At 47.2% G+C, this 25,987-nt stretch overlaps 1 protein-coding gene across 1 annotated transcript in view; it reads right to left on the reverse strand.

The window, feature by feature from the left end:
* Positions 1-16,836, reverse strand: part of LOC137436453 (protein S100-A1-like) — a 126,529-nt gene extending 109,693 nt beyond the window's left edge. Inside the window, exon 1 of the mRNA XM_068130244.2 lies at positions 16,743-16,836. The gene's annotated coding sequence lies outside the window, so the exon portion shown is untranslated. The remainder of the gene's footprint in view (positions 1-16,742) is intronic.
* Between the last annotated feature and the right edge of the window lie 9,151 nt (positions 16,837-25,987).

The raw sequence follows: 25,987 nt of genomic DNA on the forward strand, positions 1-25,987 counted from the left end.
TCAGCGCTCGGGAGGGTGGCGTCTTGTCTTCCAAGCTCGGGGCGCATCTGACGTCACGTCCGGCGCGGGGCCGCGTATATCCGGCGGGGAGTCACGCCCTCGCTCGTTAGCTCCGCCCCATATGGCATCGGCCCATGGCTTCTCATTGGGTGCGGGGGTTACCGGCTCCGCCCTTGACGAGGGGCCGACAGGGAGCCCCCTTCTGGGTAACCCCGTCGAGCACATGTTCAATGGCGGCCAACCGAGCCGGAGTGAGGACGCAAAGCCGCTGTTGTTGTGGTTGTTGTTGGAGCTTGAGATGATGGGAAGAGATGCGGGGAGGTATGGGAAGGTCCTAAACTCCTACTGGTGCCATATCATCACATTCTGGTGCAACGAAGAGTCATAATTAATGGAAACAAGTCCTTAACTGACATAGATTAAGAATAACTAGCAAGATGTCCTATAATTGTCTACGTGTGGTGCGGGGGACCTGGGCACGACATTTAATGGGGGAATGAAGGGGAAGATCGGCTCTAATGGGTGTTGTTTACAGACAATGGGACTAGGGAATGGGGTAAGGGGAGAGTTGGGGAGTATCGGAGAAGATAGGGGAATATTTACAAGCGGATATGGAGGTCAAATTCCATATTCGCAACATTGCACCCTTCTCTACCCTCGGGGCGTCCCGACCCGATAAATTTTTACCTACTTTAGTGTGGCACGCAATGTAGTTCCCTCTACTATTAACTCTACCCTGAGTGCGACAGTTTTATAGATATTCACAAATGAGTAAATATGTCCCCCTGCGACGTTGCACCCTTCTCCTCTCAGAAACACACCCACAGGATAACCGAATCCGGAAAGAATTCTCAAACTAAACATACAGCCGGTAGGGAGCATTATTTACAAGACTACGCTGCTATTTACACTACGATCCAGGACCTGTTTTTGGAGGAACACATGCAGATGTTATGCATAGAGAGAGCGCGCTTGCCAACATCGATACACCAACCCACGAGTGCTCTGTGGCCGACGGCCTTTAATAACGTGCAGAGCACCCTTTCCCGAGCATCAACAGCACCACCCCACCACCAATCGGTGCAGTCACCATTGTTCATTGGAATAAAAATAACTTCAACAACCCCTAACCCTGCAGGTGTCTCTTGCTCTTCTTGTGGTGCACTTGGTGGTTAACTAAAAGTGGTTCACCTGTATGGCATAGGTGCCACGTTGACCCATAGGTCCATCCCCGGGTGGTGCTTGGCCGCAAACGAACTGCGGTCCATTGTGGGTGGCCACAAACATTGCGGTCCATATGGTGTACCGATCCAGGCAGCGAACAGCGAAAGTGCAGGCCCACAACTGCGTAGCCAGCACCTCTCTCTCCTCTCTCTCCTCTCTCTCTACCCCAAAGCCAGATCCTCGGAGGTGGGAGACAAAAACAAGACAAGTGAGCAAGGTGGTAAAGGCGCAAAAGTGCACGCAATGCAAGGTGATGCACACTGGGGGCACATGGGAACCAGGTGAGACAGGTACGTTCCTACCGTACGCCCCCCCCACCAGGTAACCTACATGGCCCCTCCCTTACCCCTTACTGTATCAACAAAACACAACACTACCCATAAACATCTACTTTACAAATCAACAAACATCCCTACTGTCTTCCCCGTTCCTCCCATATACCAAATTCGTCTTCTCTCCCTCCTAACCAATCAAATTTGCCATTTTCAACTCTCATCAAAATTTGCCATCTCCAACTGAACATCAAAATTTGCCATCACCAATTCATCATCAGTCCCTCCTAGGGAGGGAGAGATGGAATCACCCCAATGTCTCATCCACGTCGTGATGCGTCTCACAAATCCTCACAGCAATCTCATTTCCTGCAACAAACAAAGAAAACACAGGTGTGGAGTCATCATCATCACCACAGGCAAGTGGCTGCGTATGGTGCGACAGGTTCATCAATCCTAACTATCTCCTAAATGACTTTAACAACTTTACACTACCCGGGGTCTTTCCCTGCCAAACCATTGGCCCTCTTACACTATGGGTTCTAAAAACCAATTCCCATTGGCCAAACTGTGGTGCTCTTCAATTTGGGGTCTCACTCCCCCGATTCATCTCCCGGTGCCCTCGCACAATTTCTGGGCTGCGGCGTGTACCTCTCCCAGTGGGTCTACCCACCTGCACACCTCCACCACTGCAGTTGCCTCCGAGCTTACCTGCTCCTCACCCTAACCTAACTACCTGGGGAAGGCCCTCTGGCTCTCTCCCCACTCCGTGCCCTCTCTGGCACTGGGCTGCCCGATCCACACCCGGGATCCTCAGGCACCCACTCACAACTACCGGCTCCCAGAGCCCACCTGCGGCCTCACCTGGCCGACATCCCCACAGTGGTGGAGTGCCCAACCAACTACACACACTAACAGGCTACACGCCCAGCCATTTCCACAACACTAATGCACCCATTCACAACACCATTCTGCAACCGCACCACAAATGCCAATATCCAACCACAATTTACCTGCACCCTCTACCTAACACTTACACTACCCGCCCCGGGTGCTCGTGAAAGGGGTCCACTCTTCCCCCATCCACACCTTCGCACCATGCACACCACTCCGTACCACTTACTCCAACTCTCTCCACACACCTGTACTTGCACACCTGTGCTCTCACACCTGGTGCCACCTGCACCCTTCTCTCCCCAAGCGCATTCGCGCTGATCCACACACTCACTACTCATACACTGCTCCACACACCTGTCCAGTTGCACACCTGTGCAATCACACCTGTTCAATTCTCACACACACGGCATCATCTCAGCTAACTACTCCCTTCTGAAACTTGCGCTTCCCAGTCGTCCCTTTAAACTATTGCGCTCCCTCGTCATTATCATCCATACTAATCTACCTGCGTCCCCACTACAGGTATCAGTCACTAACTAAACTTAACGTTACCTAAGGTCATCTTTGCTAGATCCCTATCAATATCCTAACCCACCCGGGCTAGTTTTCACTGCCATACACCCCATAATCTAGTGCTCCTTTGCCCCCCCTATGGGAAGGATGGTGGATTTGCCATCCCACCACATCGGGGGTCTCTCACTACCAATTTTGCACATCAAATTTCAACAAATTAAAAATTTGCCAATCACTACCCATCATCTGCCAATCACTACTGCCAATCCCTTGCCAATCATCAAATTTTGTTTTTCTCTTATTTTTGGGTCCAAAACACTAACCTCATCACCCAGTCGACTCACTAATACCTCTCGGTGCGCCAATTCCTGTCCAAAGCCCGGCTTCGTAAAGCCAAACAATGGATGCTGGTTGTTTTGTGCCAGCGGCTGGGTGCGTCCCGCATTCGGTGCAGGGAAGGAGGTTTACCCGGGCCGAGATCCCACGCACCATCTCGGCACGGAGCCATCCAATGCCCCGATCTAGACCTGCCGGCACGTCTCACCAAAAGGTGGTCGCCATGACGACCCTTCCTATCGGGCTGCAAGCTCCGCCTAGTGGAGCACGGACGCGGCCGTTCAAAGCGAGGCCCAGCACGCACCGAGGGCCCGATTCGGCTATAAGTCGTTCTAAACTCTATCCCGTCTAACGTCGATGCTTCACCTGGACGCTTACATCCCGCAGCCCGTTCCTTGCTCACACATCCAGCCGTTTCCATGCCCCTCGTACCGTTCCTTACACACCCAGGTACACCCATTCCACTCACCGCCTTGGTCACACACCTGACCACCGAACACTTTGGCACACACTCGTTGGTAGCACACCTCACCAATACACCTCTTCGCGCCCCCTCCTCGGTCACCTCCTCTGTGACAATCACAGGTGTGCTCTCATTCGCACACCCAACCACGTGCCTCACCACCAACTCCAGCGTGCATTCCCACTCACGCTCTACCATTCCAGGTGTACATCCTTCCATCCCAGGTGTACATCCTCGCTCACCTGTCACAACTAACTCACGCTCCATGTCACTCTCACTACTTTCACCTCCATTCCTGACAACGCACTCACCCTTACTCTTGACAGCGCACTCTTTCCTCGTGCACCTGTCCGTCACACACCTTTCTCGCGCACACTCTCCCGTTACACCCTCTGTAACACTCACCACAGGTGTACACTCTCTCGTTACTTCCTCCGTAACACTCACCACACCGCGCTTCCATGTACCCCCTCGCACACGCGCTCCGACCGGCTCACTCCTGACGGCACACTCACTCCTCGGCGTGCACTTTTTCCTCACACACCCCATGGTCGGACATTCTCGCACACCTCCTTTTTCGCACACCAGACCTTTCGCACACTTCACCAGTGGCCTCTCACGAACACCCGGGTCCATCTCGACCCCCAAGCTTATTAAATCACCTGGCGCATCATACGCACGACCATATTGGTCACCACTTACACCGGGTCCTCTTTCTCTTCGCTTCTCCTCCATCACCTGCGAATCCCTCATCCGGTTAATGAGCACATCATCACGATCCAAACACAGACTTTGGACCAATTCTTTTATCTCCTCTTTTATCTCTTTCTTATCCCCTCTCCGTCGCTTCTTAATTTCGCTCACCCCTTCTTCCACTTCTTCTAATTTTTGCTTCATCTCCTTCATCTCTTCGTGCGCCCCTTTAAGTTCTTCCTCTAACTCCACTTTATTTTTTTCTATTTGCTCCCGCACCTCCCGCTCTTTAACCTCCATTACCTCTACCACCTTGTCCATTTTCCTCGTCAGGTCCTCATGTACCGTCTGGCACTCTTTTTTAATTACCCCTACGTCCTTTTTCATCTCCTTCTGTGTCGATTTTAAACCCTCTATTACCGCTGTGTTCTTCTTTACCTGGTCCCCCAGCTCCTTTTGTCCCACTGTCAGTTGTTCTACTCCCAGCGTCAACTCCTCTATACCACCTTGCAATTTTACAGTCCCCTTTCTCACCTCTTTCTCCATGCGCTCCTTACAGTGCCTCACCTCCTCGCGCACTCCTCCGACCTCCTCACTCACTCCTCTTCTGATCTCCTCTCCCATCACTTGCATCTCCTGCCCAGATGCCACCCTCATCTGCTCCATTTCCTCCCTGTGAGCATCCAGTTTGGTTTCTACCCCCATTCTGACCCCCTCTATCTGCTGCCCCATTTGGTTAACTTCCCTTTCCGCTTGGTCCCTCATGTCCCTCAATTTGCCTTCCATGGTGTTTTCTAACCCCTCTAACCCTTTTTGCATCCCTTCCATTTGATTCTCTTGAGCGGCCATTCTGTTTTCTACCCCCGTTAACCCCTCCTGTATTTCCCCTAATCTATCGTCTAATTTCCCAAATTTCATGTCTAATCCCTTAAAATTATTGTCTAATCCCTTAAAATTATTGTCTAATCCCTCACTGGTACCCCTCGCTTCGTCCCTCATTACCCCCATTTGCTCACTCTGAGCCCTCGCTTCGTCCCTCATTACCCCCATTTGGTTTCCCAACCGCTCACCCAATCGCTCAATTTGGCTCCCCATACTCATCTGTACAGCTGCCTGTAACTGCGCAATGAGGGCCTGCATGTCAATCGGCTGCATGTTAAAGCCCGCTGATACAGCCGGCTCGGCTACCGCACGCTCGTGCGAGGCGCCTTTTTGCGCGCCCGCTACTTCGTGCGTGACGGCGCTATTTTGCGAACCTGCCGCCCTCACTGCTTCGCTCTCCTCTTGTCCCTCAATTTGGTCCTGGATCGACCCTACCTCACTCTCCTTTACCGGACCCCAGCCGTCTTGATCCGCCATAGCGCGACTTTCAAAACTCGGTTTTTCGTAAAACAAAACAAATTTCGGCCGCTCCAAATTTTGACCAAATTTTTTTTTTTCCTCTATTCGTTTTTTTTCTTCAAAATTTGGTCGGGCCTCGAATCTCACTCCCGACACCAATTGTTACAGATACGACTTTGATGGTATGGTGGGCCGAGCGGGATGGCCGCCGTATCCGTACAAGTTACCCGATTGTGCCCGAATGTTGACTAATCGCGCTACGCTGGCTCAATAGGAAAGAGAAGACACCCGGCTGGGTTATAATGACACAATACGACACCAGGGGTTCAGTTCTCAAGACCTCCGGAGGAGGTTATATTAAGGCGGAAAAGGTTAGATTACAGGGACAAGAGGGAAACATAGGAAGGTGGGCACTTAAACACACTCTTATATTAACCCTAGACAGACCACAGATAAACGGGACAAGGCTCACTCACACGGGGTTTGATGGCCAGGAAAGCGGCAGTCGATGGCTCAGGTGCACCTGGCTCAGGGACAGAATCGCGTACGGTGGTGTCCAGCAGATGCGGGGAGGTCGCTCAGCGCTCGTGGGTCGCGACTTTGGTGGAGATGCCGGGGAGGTCGCTCAGCGCTCGGGAGGGTGGCGTCTTGTCTTCCAAGCTCGGGGCGCATCTGACGTCACGTCCGGCGCGGGGCCGCGTATATCCGGCGGGGAGTCACGCCCTCGCTCGTTAGCTCCGCCCCATATGGCATCGGCCCATGGCTTCTCATTGGGTGCGGGGGTTACCGGCTCCGCCCTTGACGAGGGGCCGACAGGGAGCCCCCTTCTGGGTAACCCCGTCGAGCACATGTTCAATGGCGGCCAACCGAGCCGGAGTGAGGACGCAAAGCCGCTGTTGTTGTGGTTGTTGTTGGAGCTTGAGATGATGGGAAGAGATGCGGGGAGGTATGGGAAGGTCCTAAACTCCTACTGGTGCCATATCATCACATTCTGGTGCAACGAAGAGTCATAATTAATGGAAACAAGTCCTTAACTGACATAGATTAAGAATAACTAGCAAGATGTCCTATAATTGTCTACGTGTGGTGCGGGGGACCTGGGCACGACATTTAATGGGGGAATGAAGGGGAAGATCGGCTCTAATGGGTGTTGTTTACAGACAATGGGACTAGGGAATGGGGTAAGGGGAGAGTTGGGGAGTATCGGAGAAGATAGGGGAATATTTACAAGCGGATATGGAGGTCAAATTCCATATTCGCAACAATATATATACACAGTCACGTGAAAAAGTAAGTACACCCCATGTAAAGTTTTGACTTTTTCAACATATTTCAACATACAGCTGTTTGATCTTCATTTCAACAATATTGATAGATAAAGGTGATATAATATAACAAATATCATGAAACATTTACATTTTGTAGTCCATTGTATAATTTAAATAAACATCAATGCAAATTTCGCATGTGGAAAAAGTAAGTACACCCCTACATTTATCACCACTTCAAATACCTAAAATTAGAATCAGGTGCACCAGCTCAGGTGCAAATGATTAGAATATCGTTAGAGAGGATCTTGGAGGAACCTGTCTTATTTAAACCTCAGACATTTAGTTTGGTTTGCTCTTTGTTGTTGAAGTGTGCGGCGTCACCATGCCTTGATCAAAAGAGCTCTCTGAGGCCTTCAGAAAGAAGGTTATAGATGCCTACGAGTCTGGGAAGGGATTTAAAAAGATCTCCAAACAATTTGAAATCAATCATTCGACTGTCCGGAAGATCATCTTCAAGTGGAGAAGATTCCAAACAACTGCCGACTTGTTCATGCCAGGCCGCCCCAGCAGGTTCAGCCCGAGAGCAGACCGCAAGATGCTGAAAGAAGTCTCGAAGAACCCTAGAATCTCATCACGGGACCTACAGGTAGCTCTTGCCACTGTTGATGTCAAAGTGCACGAGTCTACCATTAGGAAGAGGCTGCACAAATTTGATCTGCATGGGAGGTGTGCCAGGAGGAAACCTTTGCTGTCCAGAAAGAACATCAGGGCAAGATTAAAGTTTGCCAATGCACACCTCGGCAAAGACCAGCACTTCTGGAACAATGTGCTCTGGACAGATGAGTCAAATGTAGAGCTAATTGGCCACAGTACCAGAAGACATGTTTGGCGAAAACCAAAGACAGCATTTGACCACAAGAACCTGATACCAACTGTAAAGCATGGTGGTGGAAATATTATGGTTTGGGGCAGCTTTGCTGCATCAGGGCCTGGGCAGCTCACCCTCATAGAAACCACTATGAATTCTTCATTGTACCAGAGGGTGCTTGAGGATAATGTGAGGCCATCTTGCAGAAAGTTGAAGCTCAACCGAAGGTGGACCTTGCAACATGACAATGACCCTAAACATATTAGTAAATCCACCAAGGAATGGCTGAAAAGAAAGAAATGGAGGGTTCTGGAATGGCCAACTCAAAGCCCGGATCTAAATCCCATCGAGATGTTGTGGTGGGATTTGAAACGAGCTGTGCATGCAAGAAACCCCTCAAACATCGCACAGCTGAAAGAATTCTGCATGGAGGAGTGGGCAAAAATTTCTCCCAGTCGATGTCAGAGACTGGTAGACAGTTATAAGAAATGCCTACTTGAGGTTGTTTCTGCCAAAGGGGGCAATACCACCTATTGGAGCCAAGGGTGTACTTACTTTTTCCACATGCGAAATTTGCATTTATGTTTATTTAAATTATACAATGGACTACAAAATGTAAATGTTTCATGATATTTGTTATATTATATCACCTTTATCTGATATAATAGGGTGTACTTACTTTATCTTTATCTATCAATATTGTTGAAATGAAGATCAAATAGCTGTATGTTGAAATATGGTGAAAAAGTCAAAACTTTACATGGGGTGTACTTACTTTTTCACGTGACTGTATATCGGGATAAAGCTGAGTTTGTGTCTATAGGCCATAAGCGCTGCCCATTCTATAGGCCACGCCTTTCCACTTCTCGCCAAGCTTCATAAGCACCGCCTTTTAGCCAAGCCACGCCTTTTTCACCAAAGGCCCAGAAACCCAACCAACTGTCAGTATCCAAGCAAAGCCGCTTCACACTTTGGGACGTCAAACTCAGTTGCTTTCTGTCTGCTGGACACAGTGACGTGTCGGTTATAACTGTTACTCAATATCTTACAAACACACGATCAGTCATTCCTCATCAATGTTTCATTGGAGTGCTTGCTTGAGTGCTTAAGCCACTTGGTGAGTGCTCCACAAGCTACTTGGTAATGGCTGCCTTCTTCTCTGAGTTCCCAAGGTTAATCGAGACAAAACATGCTAGGATCACATTTTTTACAACGATTATACACATTTTTCACAATTCATAACTTATAAACACACGAGCCATCACCTGTCGCGGGGAAAGTATGGTAGTCTGGAGGGAGGGGTGGGAGGAGGGGTTAGCGAGGGGTGGAGTGGGATGGGAGGAGGCAGGGGAAGGGGTGGGAGGAGGGGGAGGGAGGGGAATGGTTGGGATGGGAAGACGCAGACGAAGGGGTTGGATGGGGCAGGGGAAGGGTTGGGATGGGATGGGACGAGTCTGGGGATTGGGTTGGATGGGAGGAGGCAGGGGGAAGGGATGGGAGGAGGCAGAAGGAAGGGTTTGGATGGGAGGAGTCTGGGGATTGGGTTGCATGGGAGGAAGCAGGGGGAAGGGATGGGAGGAGGCTGGGGATTGGGTTGGATGCGAGGAGGCTGGGGATTGGGTTGGATGGGAGGAGGCAGGGGAAGGGTTGGGATTGGAGGAGGCAGGGGAAGGGTTGGGATGGGAGGAGGCTGGGGATTGGGTTGGATGGGAGGAGGCAGGGGGAAGGGCTGGGATGGGAGGAGGCAGTGGAAGGGGTGCGAGGAGGGACCAGGCAACGCCGGATACTGTTGCTGGTGGACCGTAATTTAAAGAGACAAATTCTTTTATTCTCTTAGTTTGTAGTGGAATGAAAAGTTTAATGTCCTTTGACTTACAGTGAATGTGCAGAGGAAATGCTTCGCTGTTTTGGCTGCCAAAGATTGGATATTGAGGAAGCCAATAAATAAAAGCCAAAGTTATGATAGGTCCACTTTGTATGTTTAGGCCTTTATAGAGCAGCAGTCAGTAGAAAGCCCAGTCTTTGTGGTGTAATGGTTAGTTCGAGTGTTTGTTCTGAGTCTGGGAGATTGGTGGTTAAAACCCCGGCCGAGTCATTCCAAAAACTTTTAAAATGTTATTTGCTGCTTCCTTGCTTGACACTCATCATGTAAAAATATACAGCAGAGAGAAGCACCCATGTGCAAGTTGGATGGTACTAAACCCCACAATTATTACACAACCCTTATGACTTGTTAGAACACATTTTTATTTGCACTTGGTTTTCATTTCACGTTAGATACATTGCATTGTCATTATACTCGCTTTTTCATTGCTCCAAGACCCGAAAACACCACAACCAGAGAGCCACGATGTCACCTCCACCACACAGATAACTCGCAATCCGCTTCCATAATCGAACAACACCGGCGGTGTTGGGCTACACTCTCCTCGTTAAAAGACCACTCACTACAGGAGGCACTAATTGGCCGCTGGCACCTCGTTGACACCTCATTCTCTCCGTTGTTCGCCCGTACAAACAATTAGAGATCCTGGCATTTGCCCCGCACCTGTCATATGTCCAAAGAACGAGCCCACGTTAATCGAGGAGAACCTTCGTGTGGCGCGGCTGGAGGGCAGAGTGAGCACAAGTCGTGCTAGAGGTCTTGTGTGGGCGAGGCTAACCCTCCGGAAAGTGGTAATGTGCCAATCGGCAGCCGTATTCACACCCAGGGTTGGCCTTTCTATACCTATGTCCCTTCCATGGATGTCTGATAGGGTACCCATGTCTTGTGTATATCCGGTAGGTAAGGCACAGGAATATGTTCTGCACTTCATCCGTTTTTAGTTGCTGTACGTAGAGTGCAGCGATATTTACAAAGCAAAGGAAATGGACGAGATGCAAACTTAATCCTATGCCTTACCTACCGGCTATACACAATACAGGTTACCCATCAGACCATCTGCGGGGGAAGAAGAAAACAGAAGATAGAGAAAGTATGTGGGCCAACAGCCTCTTGCTTACCAGACAGAAGCAGTTGTGCTTCCGTGACCCAAACGCTAAAGGAGGGGGTAAAAAGGGGAGCAATGCTTGTGGTATCTTGGGTGCATGAATGTAGAGAATGCAGGGTGTCATATGTGTAAATGAGTGTGGTGCAAGAAAAACTGTGAAGGTTCATTATCAGTGGTGGTCACTCCAGAGGAGTCGGGCTGCGGAAACACCGCCAATCGTTGATGCCCTCTTTATCGATGGTGAGTCTGCGTTCAAGGGAGAACGATAAAATAAAATTAGCTGAGAAAAGAATGCATGAGATAAATAACCTAAAAGATATGTGTAAGCGTGGCTTGGCTTCGGCCCTAACATGTGCCTGGTAATGCGCTCGCTCCGTCTGTCCCAATGCTTCAACTTCCAGCTCGACCCACAAAGTCAGTACCACCTCTCGAACCCCAATCGTCCTTCCACGAAGCCAACACCAGTCGATCAGCGAAGCTAGGACCAAAGCCAAGAACGCACCGAGGGTCTGCTCTGCAGCTCTTTTATAATCCCTTAGCGGGACGGGGCAAAAGAGTGGATCAAGAGTTCTCTTGGTGGAATCCGGGATGCCGATTGGTGCATCCCCGCTTAGCCTTACCCTCGCCAGACCTTCGCAGCCGATTTTCACCAGACGGTCCTTCAGACGCGCCAAGGGACGGAGCTCTGCGATTAACATGGGTTTAGGACTAACGACGTGTTCTCGCCGCGGGGCGAATACTGGGAGCACGTAATTGTTTGGAAGGACAGACGGAGCGACTAAATGTCCACAGGACGCTAAATGGCCAATTAGCGCCTGGCTGTTATGGAGGCGTTTGCTGCTGCTCACTACTCTTCCTGTGCCTCCAAGTCACGGCATGCAACCATAGTTGGATAGATGAGGTGATGATGATTATGAAGGTGAGCAGCTCCGGGTGGTTGAAGCAATGGTTCTGGCGAGTGAAGTGGCGAGGTTTTCGGGTCGGGTGGTAATGAATGGCGTGTACAATGTCTTAATGTCATATAAACGTAACGTGCAAATTATAATATAACCAAAATCAAGTGTAACTAAAAATGTGTTTAATGAAAGCTAAGTGATGTGTCCATATGGGGTTGTGTAAGGGAAGATTGAGGGGGGATAAGGGAAAGTGGCTGTTGGGTTCTGGCGCACGATTCAAACCAGCTTTTGGCGCAATATGCAAATTAGTGCGTGCATTGCACAGCACAATAGTGGGGCGGCTTAGCCCAAATATTCAAAAGAATTGTGCATTTTGTGATACAAGCACCAAATTTGGCACAAATGTACATTAATATGTTGCGAACATTTTCAGATATTGGGCCACTTGAAATTCCGTAATTTTTTTTTTCAAATTTTTTCAAATTTCGTAATTTCAAATTTTTCGGGTGACACCGTCACAATTTCGGTCTTCGAGGCCGGCCGATAGGCAAAGTGTGACCGGAAGGGACGAGGTTCTCCTGACCACGTGGCCCTCGATCTGGGAAACGAGAGGCGTTCCATTAGTGGACGCGCCCCTCACGCCCGACTTTTGGGCGGCCCCGGCAGGCCGTTTGTTTTGACGTTCCGTGACAGGCCCCGCACCCCCACCTCCGGGCCGACCGGAAGCTTGTGCTGAGTACATCATACCTGAACAACTCAGTGAGGCAGAACACAGCAGTGCACACCAGGGTGACCCCTTCAGTGCATAAACCAATTAACCTGTCCACTGCAGGGCATATAGAAATGAAGTTATTTTCTGCATATAATAATAATATAAGTTCAGTTCTATATAACAATTTCTGTTATCACCACTACCACTACAACTACCACGACTACAAGCTTTGTCTGGAATTTTGTGGACTAACAGACAAACAGACGTACAGACAAGCTGGGATCAAAACATTACCTCCTTCCACCATTGAGTGTAGAGGTAAACATCATGGAAATTATATCATGCCCTAGATTTAATTCATGCTTACCCATGTATTTGCTTCACTGGTTCACAAGGTCTTTTGCATACATGTAATTCAGACTCTCGTCTTCATTGCTGACCACACAATGTTCGCAACATATTAATGTACATTTGTGCCAAATTTGGTGCTTGTATCACAAAATGCACAATTCTTTTGAATATTTGGGCTAAGCCGCCCCACTATATCGGCCGGCCTCGAAGACCGAAATTGTGACGGTGTCACCCGAAAAATTTGAAATTACGAAATTTGAAAAAATTTGAAAAACAAAATTACGGAATTTCAAGTGGCCCAATATCTGAAAATGTTCGCAACATATTAATGTACATTTGTGCCAAATTTGGTGCTTGTATCACAAAATGCACAATTCTTTTGAATATTTGGGCTAAGCCGCCCCACTATATCGGCCGGCCTCGAAGACCGAAATTGTGACGGTGTCACCCGAAAAATTTGAAATTACGAAATTTGAAAAAATTTGAAAAAAAAAATTACGGAATTTCAAGTGGCCCAATATCTGAAAATGTTCGCAACATATTAATGTACATTTGTGCCAAATTTGGTGCTTGTATCACAAAATGCACAATTCTTTTGAATATTTGGGCTAAGCCGCCCCACTATATCGGCCGGCCTCGAAGACCGAAATTGTGACGGTGTCACCCGAAAAATTTGAAATTACGAAATTTGAAAAAATTTGAAAAAAAAAATTACGGAATTTCAAGTGGCCCAATATCTGAAAATGTTCGCAACATATTAATGTACATTTGTGCCAAATTTGGTGCTTGTATCACAAAATGCACAACAGGTTTGCTAGGCTGCTACACTACAAGCCCCAAAGCTCGTATAGGGTTTACAATGAACCCCTGGGAAATGGGGTGAAAGGGGGAAGCCTCTCTAACCCTCACCAACGTATTGTATGACATTCTAACCCACTACACATGGGGAAAGGGACTAATCGAATCTTATATTTATGGAAATAACTATGTGAGGACCTGTATGCTATGTGCCATTGCCTTCGGTGCCATCCTAGAACAGCAACAATATGTTCGACCCCCATTAACCCTGCCCTAGCCCTAAGCCCACCGCCTTCTGAGTTTCCATTTTTAACTCAACTGGACTACTGTCCAGTTGAGTTCATCACATACTGAACCCTCCGGTGTCCGTCGTCTGTCGTCGTCGTCGTCTGTCGTCTGTCGTCCATTAACTTTTTGACGTTAACACTCCAGCGTCCACAAATATCAACCGATTCTGATCAAACTTGACATGCAGCATCGTTACCCCAAGGACCAGGTTGGTATTACATTTCAGCCCGATCCGTTGAAAAATGGCGGATTTAGGTGACCATTTTGTTTTTGGTCATGAAAACGACGTTAACACTCTAGCGTCCACAAATATTAACAGATTTTGATCAAACTTAGAATGTTTAACCCTTACCATACAAGGTAGGTTGCTATTGCATTCCAACCAGATCCGTCAAAAAATGGCCGCTATAGGCCGCCATATTGTTTTCAGCTCCGAAACGACGTTAAGACTTTAACGTCCACAAATATTTATGGATTTTGATCAAACTTGGTGTGTGAGACTCTTACCACACAAGGTAGGTTGCTATCGCATGTCAACCCGATCTGTCACAAAATGGCCGCCATAGGCCGGCATATGACAAGTATAAGGATACAAGGACCTTAAAATTATTACACAAGGTTGCTGGCTTTTCTTTAAGTCAAATCTAGTACAGACAAATGACCTACTTTAAAGTTGTCCAGTCAGTTCTTTTGAGTTCTGCTTCCCTGGAAGCTCTAGTTACTTGCACCGTGCTGCAGGTCTACAAGTGCTCCACATAGTTGTTGCTGCTGTTGTAGTTCTTATTGGGGATCGATTTTTGAAATGTGCACCCATTGGTCAGACAGCTGCTGGACCCCACCCACATTTATCACTTGACTCCACCCACCATGACACCAAGACGAAATAGTATGATCACCATCTTGGTTTTCTGGCTTTGTTTCGGTCGAGTGTTACTCATGATGACGGACCCCCAAAAATCTAATCATATGTCAAATAAAAATTAAGAGTACGGTTCAAGCCCGTCAGCATGCACAGTATGCGTCGCGTCTCCCTAAAGAAACAGCATTATGTAATTTTTGAACGGCCCCATATTTAGGTTAAACTAGATGGTATTCATAGAATACTTACCCTGCGCAGTCAACTTGGTGTGAGCCAACACTTCTGTTTTTGAACGTTTCTTTTTTTTTGATCCAATATGGCTGCCAGACCACGTGAGCAATGACATCATAAATTTATATTCTCCAATTAATTGTTGCATACATCATGCTCAATAAATTTCAAAATGATCAGACTAAGCGTTGTTCCTGTCGCATTATGACGTCATAATTATGGCACCAATGACGTCATCATTAACAACACCTATTCCCCATATGTAGTATTTACAACGAGCCACGTTTCAATTTTTTCCATAGAGCGGTTTTGGAGATACAGAGGTGCAACGTTTTTCGATTTTTCCAAGATGGCGCCTGTAACACATGACCCATGACGTCATGATTATCATTAAAATATTCTAAAGGAGGAGGTGCTCCTATGGTGAAATTTCGTGTTCATCAGCCCAACAGTTGCTGAAAATTTTTAAATAATGATTGGATGGATAAGTGTTCTATTTGTCGAATTATGACGTCAAAACGAAGGCACCGATGACATCATCATTAACATATCTTATTCGCCATGGGGAGTCGGTGACAATGAGCCAGGTCTCAATTTTTTCCATGGAGTGGTTGCAGAGATATAGAGGTGCGAAATTTGTCCAAGATGGCGCCTGTACCACGTGACCTAGGACGTCATAATATTCACTAAATAAATCTACAGTCGGAGGCGCTCCTATGGTGAAAATTTCATGTCAATCGGACTAACGGTTGCTGAGAAAATGAATTTTTAAAATGCTGGCATGGCACACACTTTACTTTACTGAAATGCAGACTCGTACGTACCTGAATGCTTAACTCCGCTTTTCGCTTCGCGAGTGCAGGTAATAAACGTTTGCTCCATTATAATAAGATGTATGGAACAGAAGAGTCACGAGAATGTGCACTCACCTTCGCTGTTTATTTTTTTATAATACAGCTGTTATTCAAACACACACACACACACACACACACACACACACACACACACACACACACACACACACACACACACACACACACACACACACACACTCGCATTCATACACACTTACATACACTCTCGCATACACACTCACATATCACACTCACATATCACAAACACACATTCTCACATACACACTCACACACACACACACACACACACACACACACACACACACACACACACACACACACACACACACACACACATACACTCGCATTCATACACACTTACATACACTCTCACATATCACACTCACATATCACACTCATATCACACACACACACACACACACACACACACACACACACACACACACACACACATTCTCACACACACTCACATACACATTCACATTCACATGTCAGACACACACACACACACACACGCACATACACATATCACACACACACACACACACACACACACACACACACACCCACAAATTCTCACATACACACACACACACACACACACACATTCATACACACTCACATATCACACTCACATATCACACTCTCATATCACACTCATATCACACACACACACACACACACACACACACACACACACACACACACACACACATACACACATTCTCACACACACTCACATACACATTCACATTCACATGTCACACACACACACACACACACACACACACACACACACACACACACACACACACACACCAAAGAATGAAACATGTTAGAATGAACATATAAACACATACTCACTCATTGATGGCAAAACGTGGAATAAACACAAGCACAAAGGTTCGCTGAGTTTGGGGATTAAAAAGTGCTGAGTTTGCTGTGCAGATGACGTCATAAAGGAATGGCACAGCAGGTGTGCTCAGATTACATCTGTTTACTCGATTGGTTTACAATTCAGATAAGCAAGATGACGTCTGCACTTTAAATTACAAACAGGATTAACCTGAACAAATCCAGACAAGACAGGTAGGTTTTCATTGAGTTTGTACTTTGTGTAATTTGCAGGAAAGGAAATACTCATGATCAATACACACGTCTCTGGTCGCATTGTTTCTGTGAAGTACATTTGTCTTTTGTGGCCTTTGTTGTTTTCTTTCTTTACCTGTATTCTAACATTCCCTTTCCTTTTCGAATTTCATTTCTGTCTTTGCTTCTTTCTGTCATTTCCAGTAAACCTTTTTGTGTTTTCAACACCCTTGACCCACCTGGGTGATGGATCATGTCCCGTCCACATCTCTCCTTTCATTATTCCACTCTTCCTCCCTTACTTCTCTAATGATCCCTTACCTTTGTAAAATTGCTCTCATATCGATACATTAGAATGACCAAGCATTGAGATTTCCACCTTGAGATTGGTTAGTCTGGCCCTGAAGGGGATGCGAGACTATTGCAATGTCCAAGTGTGTGTCCGAGTCCATTGTGACCTGTAAAAGTATTCACCCCCATACCAATAATGCCACGTTTAGATGAATTACAAATGATGTAGGAATAATTTTTCCAAATGAACTTTTTTATTCATAACTGAAGAGACCAAACTAAACACTGTTATAGTTGAAGGAGGTCACATGTCTGGAATACCTGCAAAAATCATGTACGAATCAGAATTCACTGGTTGTAAAGGTATTCGGTCCCTTAGAGGAGTACTTGGTGGAAGCACCTTTTGTAGCAATGACTTACGAGTCTGTTTGTGTAGTATAGGCCTCTACCAGCTTCGCACCGTGAGATGGTGAAATCTTTGTACATTATTCACATGAAAATTGCTCTAGTTCTGCCAAGTCTGATTGGGATCGTCGATGGACTGAAATCTTCGTCTCACCATAAATCTTTAATTGGGATCAAATCAGGACCCAGTTTCAGATGCATGGTTGACTCAAGCAGGTTTTCATCAAGGATTCTCCTGTACTTTGCACCGTCCTTTGTCCCTTCTATCCTGACAAGCTTGCCAGTCCCTGCTGATGAAAAGCAGCTCCAAAACATGATGCTGCCACCACCATGCTTCACAGTCGGGATGGTGTTGACTGGGTGATGCGCAGTGTTAGGTTTCCGCCTGACGTAAGGCTTTGAATTTAATTAGACAAGTAGAATGATTGATCCGATCAGTTTGAAATTTATTGAGCGTGATCTACATTGCTGCAGAAATTGATGACGTCATCGTTTTATGTTTTGTTGGATGAGGAAACAATAGATGTTTTGTTGGATGATGAAACAATAGATGTTTTGTTGGATGATGAAACAATAGATGTTTTGTTGAATGATGAAACAACAGTTGTTTTGTTGGATGAGGAAACAATAGATGTTTTGTTGGATGAGGAAACAACAGATGTTTTATTGGATGACGAAACAATAGATGTTTTGTTGGATGATGAAACAACATGTTTTGTTGGATGATGAAACAACAGATGTTTTGTTGGATGATGAAACAATCGCTGTTTTGTCAGATGACAAACCAATAGATGTTTTGTTGGATGATGAAACAACAGTTGTTTTGTTGGATGACGAAACAATAGATGTTTTATTGGATGATTAAACAACAGATGTTTTGTTGTATGATGAAACAATAGATTTTTTGTTGGATGGTGAAACAATAGATGTTTTCTTGGATGACGAAACAATATATGTTTTGTTGGGTGATGAAACAATTTTTTATTTTTTTATTTTTTTTATTTTTTTTTGTATACTGAATCGAGGCTCGTGAAAGAGCTAACATTTACTTCACAAACAAATCGACCAGACAAACAAAATACACAAAAAGAGGGAGCGGAAGACAAGATGGGGAGAAAAGGAGAAGCACACAAACACAACATCCGAGAGCAGGGAGATGTGTGGAAGGGAGAGGGCCCGGGGGAGGAGGCATGGGAAGGGGGGGGGGGGGGGGGAGGGAGAAATATAAAGCACAAGGACACCAAGGACTTCCAGGACAGAAGTTGGTATTTCAAAAAGGGGAATTGGGGTGAAATTAGCAGGGGTAGAAAAGATCAAGGTTTTGGATGGGGGAAGATAAGAGATGGTGGTGAACAGCTGTTTTAAAGACTTGGAGGGTGGAGTGGGATTGAAGAGAGTGAGGGAGTTTGTTCCAGAGGCGGGAGAAAAGAGGAATGAAGGAGTGAAGGTGAGCAGAGAGTCTTGATTTTGGCAGTTTAACCAAAAGAGGGTTGCAGGCAAATCTTGTGCGACCTGTAGGAATATTTGCGGGACAGAGCCCAGAGAGAGCTGGGGGGGCAAGGCCAGAGAGGAGTCGGTAGAAGACGGAAAGACCACCAACCTGCCTGCGGTGAGTGAGTGAGAGGCCCTTGGAGTTAGCTTCATCGCGGGAGATTCCAATGATTCTGAATGCTTTGGTTTCAACAGCGCGAAGGCGAGCTATGTGTGAGGCAGGAGCACCAGCCCAGAGGTGAGAGCAGTATTCCATTGAGCTGCGGATGAAAGCCTTGTATGTGGTGAGGAGCTCAGGTGTGCCAAGGAAGGACTTCGCACGACGGAGGATGCCCAGTCGGCGACTGGCTTTGGAGGCCAGATTTGAAATGTGGTTTTTCCAGGAAAGATCATGGCAGATAGTGAGACCCAAAAGCTTGAGTGACAGAACTTCTTGGAGAGGATTATTCAGAAAGTGGATGGGAGGGTTGTCCAGTCGGTCTTTTCGGAGAGACATCGTAAGAGTGTGAGATTTGTCAGGATTGAAAGACATGTTCCACTTGTTTGCCCAGTCTGTGATTTTGTCAAGGTCTGCAGAGAGTGAGGAGGCTGCAGACTGCCGATTTGAGGGATGAAGAATGGAGCGACAGAGAGTAGAGTCGTCAGCAAAGAGATAGAGAGGATTTTCAAGAGAGTCAGAGAGATCATTGATGAAGACCAGAAAAAGCACAGGGCCCAGAACACTGCCTTGGGGAACTCCAGCCTGAACAGGAAGAGCAGATGAGAGAAACCCATTCAGGGCCACACGTTGACTACGACTAGAGAGGAAGTCCGCCAGCCATGCGTGGAGATTTCCATGGATACCAAAAGAGGAGAGTTTGGTGAGCAGAGCGGGGTGCCAGACTGTATCGAAGGCACGTGATATGTCAAGGGAGACTGCTCTAATTTCCTGTTTGGCATTGAGGACTTCCATCCATTGTTGAGAAAGCAGAAGCAGCATGTCCAGAGTGGAGTGTCCAGGTCTGAAACCAAATTGATGATCAGAGATCAAGCCATTGGAGAAGAGGAAAGATTTCATATCTGAAGCAATGATGGATTCCATGACCTTGCTGATAATTGGGAGAAGGCTGATTGGTCTGTAGTTGCTGGGATCTGTTTTTGCACCTTTTTTGTGCAAAGCGGTGATGTTGGCAGATTTCCAAGCAGATGGAAGATGACCTTGAGCAAAAGAGAGGGTGAAGAGAACAGAGAGAGGGAGTGAAAGAGTGGAAGAACATGATTTTAGGACCCGTGGGCTGATGCCGTCAGGTCCAGTTGCAGAATCAGAGTCGAGGGTTGACAGACACTTTTCCACCTTGTCAGGAGGAAAGGACACAGAGTCCAGGAGCAGCTGGGTACGACTGGGTACGGTGGGTACAGAGAGGGATGGGTTTGGGACACAAGATTTAGAGGCAAACACAGAGTTGAGGCATTCGGCTTTTTCACGTGCGGAGTCAGCCGTGTGGCCATTTAAGGTGAGGGAGGGGGTGGAGGGGGAACAAACACCAGAAACAGATTTTACCAGACGCCACCAGGATTTGGAAGAGGGAGACAGATAAGAGAGTTCGGTCCTGAGGACGGAGAGATATTGTTTCCTGGCTCTCCTGAGGGTGGACACACACTTGTTTCGGGCTTTGTGAAAGGAAATGAGATTTCCTTCCGTTGGATTTGCTTTCCAGGAGACGAAAGCAAGTTGTTTCTGGGCAATAGCCTCACCACAAGATTCCGTGTACCATGGACGGGAGGAAGGGTATGACAACTGAAGACGAGAAGGGATAAAACTGTGCATGAGAGAGAGCAATTTACTTTGGAAGAATTCCCAGGATGAGTTGATGTCAGAGGCAGTAGAGATGGGAGACCAGTCCAGATGATTGATGGCTGCTTGAAGACCGTGCCAGTTGGCCTCAGTGAAACGCCAGACTCGTCGACGCTGAGGAGGCTCTCTGAAAATGGTCGGAGAGATGTCCACTTTAACAAGCACATGATCAGAAGAGCCGATTGGAGCAGAAGAAGAGCAGCAGACATTTTCAGGGAAGTTAGTCATAACCAAGTCCAGAAGAGAAGATTCTCCGTTGACTGAGATCCGGGTTGGGAAATTGACAGATTGTGTCAGTCCCAGTGAGTCACAGAAGTCCTTTGCTGAAGAGCCATGGCTGGTGAGAGAGGTACCCACCCCCAGCCAACTGGCATGGTGACAGTTGAAATCACCACATATGAGGAAGAGAGAGTTGGGATGGGTAGATAGAAGTTGGTCCATATTATCAGACAGCGAGATGTAGATGGAGTCATCACTGTTTGGTGGAGACAACACGCATATGAACAAAAGGTGGGAGCGAAGGGGAAGCCGTAGCCAAAGGTATTCCTGGGGGTGAGGTGGAGAGAGGGCAGTGCAGGGTGAGTGAGGAAGAGAGTTTTTTTATAAAGATAGCAACCCCACCTCCAGAACGAGGCTCAGGTCTATCATACCGGAGGAGGGAGTAACCTGGGAGAGATACCAAGGAATCAGAGACATCATGAAGGAGGAAGGTTTCTGTTAAGCAGATCACGTCTGGTTTGTCAGAAGCAACCTGTATGGAGAGATCAGTTAAGTTTGAGCGAAGGCCCCGGATGTTTGAGGTCCATACTGTTAAGGAAGAGGAAGGGGGAGCATCGGATACAGAACAGGGGGGGGGGGGGGAGCGGTAGGGCAGGATGTGGAAGAGGAGGAAGAGGTAGGGACAGCTGTTGCAGGTGTGTCAGAGATTACAGAATAGCTTGGAGAAAGGGAAGAATGGGGCGGACAAAAGGTTTGATGGTGTTTGGGTGAGGCGCAGTGAGGTGTTATTTGAGGAGGGAGAAGAGTGAGGCAGAAGGTTGAGGAAGATGAAGGTGAAAGTTGGAAGGGGGAAGAAGCGGGGAGGACGCTTTGAGGAGGAGGGGTGAGAGGAGAGTCTAGGAGGGGAGGAATGAGGGAGAGTCTCGGAGGGGAAGGGTGTGGGGGGAGTTTAGGAGGGAAGGGGCAGGGGGGAGATTTGAAAGGGATGGGTGTTTGGGAAGATTTGGGGAGGAGGGGCAAGGGGGAAGATTTGACAGAGATGGGTGATGGGGAAGATTTGGAGGGGAGGGGTGAGATTGGATTTTGAAAAGTGTACGATTTATGGGAAACGAACATTTATTGCAAAATGAGTTTCTTGAGACAATACATTGGCAATACATGTTTTGTTAGATGGTGAAACAATATATGTTTTGCTGGATGATGAAACAATAGATGTTTTATTGGATGACGAAACATGAGATGTTTTATTGGACGACGAAACAACAGATGTTTTGTTGGATGACGAAACAATAGATGTTTTATTGGATGACGAAACAATAGATGTTTTGTTGGATGATGAAACAATAGATGTTTTGCTGGACGACGAAACAATAGATGTTTTGCTGGATGATGAAACAATAGATGTTTATTGGATGAGGAAACAATAGATGTTTTGTTGGATGATGAAACAATAGATGTTTTGCTGGATGATGAAACAATAGATGTTTTATTGGATGCCGAAACAACATGTTTTTTTGGATGACGAAACAACAGATGTTTTGTTGGATGACAAAACAATAGATGTTTTATTGGATGACGAAACAACAGATGTTTTGTTGGATGATGAAACAACAGATGTTTTGTTGGATGATGAAACAATAGATGTTTTGTTGGATGACAAAAGAACATGTTTAGTTGGATGATAAAGCAACAGATGTTTTGTTGGATGATAGAGCAACAGATGTTTTGTTGGATGATGAAACAATAGATGTTTTATTGGATGACAAAACAACAGATGTTTTGTTGGATGATAAAGCACCAGATGTTTTGTTGGATGATAAAGCAACAGATGTTTTGTTGGATGATGAAACAATCGATGTTTTATTGGATGACAAAACAACAGATGTTTTGTTGGATGATAAAGCAACAGTGTTTTGTTGGCTAATGAAACAATACATGTTTTGTTGGGTGACGAAACAACAGATGTTTTGTTGGATGATGAAACAACATGTTTTGTTGGATGATGAAACAATAGATGTTTTGTTGGATTCCGTGTTTCGCAAACATTTTAGCTCAGATAAAGTAATTGCACACTCCCCATCGATTGACTGCTGTTTCGTTTCCTCCCTTACATCTTTTTCCATTAGGTTGAAGAATCTGTAGTAATGTTTCCTTTGGGGTGGTTGTAATATTTCCAGTGTGACATTGAATTTTAATAAAACAATAAAAATAAATAAAATGATTTTTCTTCCCTCATTTTTTTGCAAGTGTCGCTTCGCATTGTTTGATGAGGGGGTCTATGGATCCTCAAAAGAGTCTTAGGGGTGGACTGGCGATGTGAACTTTTGTAACCATTGGTCTAAAGTCTAGACTCTAGAGGATTATAGGAAAAGCGCAAACAGGATGGGATAAACTGGTGCATGAGAGAAAGCGTAAAGTATTCAAAAATGCGGTATTCAAAATTTCTGTGGATGGGTCCAAGACACACCATGTACAAGCAATCACACCATGTAACATGTACACTCTGTACAACATGTACACGCCATGATAGTGGGTACAGGCAATCTCCTCCAATTCATTTTAAAGTGAGAAAGTGAACATATCGTTACGGATACCTTATGAAACAACCAGCTCCTCCCTAAACTCGTCGGACGCCTTTGCTATCATGGCTACATTTTTAGATTGCTATCTCGCACCAGGCTGTCATAGCATGACCATTTCACATGCACACAACATCTTTCTTCTATTAGTCTAATAGCAGGAGTACCCGGCGGTGCATGGGGGAGGGGAAGGGGTGAGGAGAGGGATGAGGCAGGAGAGGGAGGAATGAGGAAGGGAGTGGAAGGGGGAGGGATGCGAGAGGTGAGGATAGAGGGAGGGGAAAGATATACCACATATACATCTTTTTTTGGGCGGGGGGGGGGGTGGGGGGGTTGGGGGGCGGAGGATTGGGTTGGCATTGACAAGGCCCTCCGTTTTGGGGGAGGGGGGATGAGAAGGAGAAAAAAATTTTCCCATGCAAAGAGTGCTTTAACCTCAGTGTTTCCCAAGTTTAAAAAAGGAAATTGTAATACCCTCTGCCACCATCACCAGGTGGCGCTACACGGTACACATTTACATAGAGAATTTACACCCCTCGCCCAGTCTCCCACATCCCCGCATGAGGCCACGGCCACATAGCCTATGTTACCCCCCAGACAAAGTTGTATTTGTATTTGTACCCTGAGTAAAGTATAAAAGCGTTTATATATGGAGTACCCAGCGTTGCTCAAACAAAAAAGAAACATTAACATATTTGAAATGAGGGCAAATATAATGTAAAAGCAATTCCATCCAAATCAGAATCCATCACAAATGTCAAATTGTAGTGGTTACCTTATTCACATGTCGTGGTTACCTTATTCACTTGTCGCGGTTAACTTATCCGCATGTGATGGTTACCATTACGATGGGTTTGGTCTAACCCACGCACACGGGCTTTTGGTTGTGTCGTCGTGACGCACGCGCGGCTGTTGGAGCCACGCCCTCCGAAGAGGGTTCTTGGTTTTATATAAGCCGTTACGACTTCCATTCGCTAGCAGTTGCTGGAGATTTCTGTACAATAAACAACCTTTTGTACCCAACGAAATGGCCTCTTCTTATCGTCTTCGGCAACTGCTAAACTGGTGACCCCGTTGCCCCCGAACGTATTCGGGGGCCAAATGAACACGGCAGGATTGCGACCGCAATGTCTTCCACAAGACCTAAACTCGAACTGCCGGAGTTTTAGGAACGACGAGCGGCCATGTGGTTCGCGCATCGCGCTCGGTTCCTCCTCTATGACTAGAGGTGTGAACCAGCTCTGGGACCCTCCGAAGGAATGCCGTTACGGGGCATTGGCGGCACGGCTACTTCGTCGCCTTCGCGCACACAGGCCGAGTACTGCTGCTCGTCGCCTCCGCGCACACAGGCCGGGCACGGCTACTTCGTCGCCTTCGCGCACACAGGCCGAGCACCGCTGCTCGTCGCCTCCGCGCACACAGGCCGAGTACTGCTGCTCGTCGCCTTCGCGCACACAGGCCGAGTACTGCTACTTCGTCGCCTCCGCGCACACAGGCCGAGTACTGCTGCTCGCCACTCCTACTACTGCTCCTACGGCAGACCCCGAGGCTGATGCTCCTGCAACTACAGCTACTAACGCTGCTCATCTCTTGCGCACGCACGGCTGCTTTGTTACCTTCACGCGCACTGGCGCCTCGTTGTCTGCGCGCGCACTGCTGCTCGCCACTCCCGCAATTCCTACTGCTGCAACTACAACTGCTACCGCTGCTCATCTCGTGCGCACGCACGGCTGCTTCGTTCCCTTCGCGCGCACTGCTGCTCGCCACTCCCGCAATTCCTACTGCTGCAACTACAATGGCTACCGCAGCTCAGCACCCGCGGCCCGGCTCTGTTCCACCCGCGGCCCGGCTCTGTTCCACCCACGGCCCGGCTCTGTTCCACCCGCGGCCCGGCTCTGTTCCACCCGCGAACTACGTACACGCCCGTGGCGTGCCTTCTTGGGGGGGGGGGGGGGGGGCGCATGTAGTGGTTACCTTATTCACATGTCGCGGTTACCTTATTCACTTGTCACGGTTAACTTATCCGCATGTGACGGTTACCATTACGATGGGGTTGGTCTAACCCATGCACACGGGCTTTTGGTTGTGTCGTCGTGATGCATGTGCGGCTGTTGGAGCCACGCCCTCCGAAGAGGGTTCTTGGTTTTATATAAGCCGTTACGACTTCCGTTCGCTCGCAGTTGCTGGAGATTACTGTACAA

This window comes from Myxine glutinosa, chromosome 11, assembly GCF_964187855.1.
Source record: "Myxine glutinosa chromosome 11, kmMyxGlut1.1, whole genome shotgun sequence".
NCBI lineage: Eukaryota > Metazoa > Chordata > Myxini > Myxiniformes > Myxinidae > Myxine > Myxine glutinosa.